Below are 1,190 nucleotides of genomic sequence, written 5' to 3'. Positions count from 1 at the left end.
TATTACATTCGATGCTTTTGCATTTAAAGAAGTTGAAGATAATTGCAAAGCTATGGTCTCTCCTCTTCTGACTAAGAATCAGCAATGACGGGGGGGGGGGGAGGGGGTGTCATCCTTGTACATTAAGTTATAGAACAAAAAATTGTTTTTGAGTTAAAAAAACCTCCTTGAAAAACGCCTGGAACTAAAAAGCAAAAAATAACTGGTTACACTCACATAGGTTGCGTTCGCATATCACCGGCTAAAATAATGACGTCATCTCCAATGCTTTAGCGTTAGCTGACGTCACTAGCTGTCACGTGATCAATCGACTGGTAGCTCGTTGTTGAACGTAAGCTACGTTCGACATTTGAACCAATACTTCATCGAACGCTTTCGGTTGATCACCAGTTACTTGCGCAGACATGACGCAGACGAATAACTCGTGGTGCAAAATACACATAATTGGTCAAAATTGTCAAGTGATTCCATCTACCAATCAACCAGCTAGAATTGCGGTCGACAGGTAGATCAACCGGTAAGGCTCATAAAACGACATTGGAAGCAACCAGTTAATCGCAATTAAGTTGACTTGTTGATTGATCCACGTGACATTTTTGACCAATAATAATTATTTTTCACCTGCCCGTTAATCATCTGCGCAAGTATCGGTTATCACCCGAAAGGTGATCAAGCCAATCGAAGTCTAGGAAGATTGGGCGCCGAGAGCATTGGGCGCTGGGAAAGTTGGGCGCCGTCGATTGGACGTAATTTTTGGGCACCGAAAATATTGAACAGCGCCCAAACCAAGGCGCTATACATTCCCGGCGTCCAATGCTCCGTCGCCCAACATTCCCGGCGTCCAATCTGCGGCGCCCAATCTTCCCATTTCGAGCCGATCGGTTGCGGTATGCGAATACGACTATCTCACATCCTACCTACCCATCACATACCCCAGTAAGCAAAATATCTTGCCTCAGCATTGCATAAAGGTTGATATGCAAGAAAAATCATCTTGCATTAATGCTGCCTCTATTGTTACGTTACTCCATTTATGCTGTCAGCAGGCTGCCACAATATTGACTGACAAGGTGTATGCAGCATAATATCAGGAAAATATCAAGGTAGGCTGCTTTTGTAATCTTGCATACGTATTGATATGACAGGATAATATCAAGATGTTGTCATATGACAGCATGAAATCAAGGTCT

This window comes from Uloborus diversus, chromosome 4, assembly GCF_026930045.1.
Source record: "Uloborus diversus isolate 005 chromosome 4, Udiv.v.3.1, whole genome shotgun sequence".
NCBI classification, from domain to species: Eukaryota; Metazoa; Arthropoda; class Arachnida; order Araneae; family Uloboridae; genus Uloborus; species Uloborus diversus.
This window is presented reverse-complemented; position numbering follows the sequence as displayed.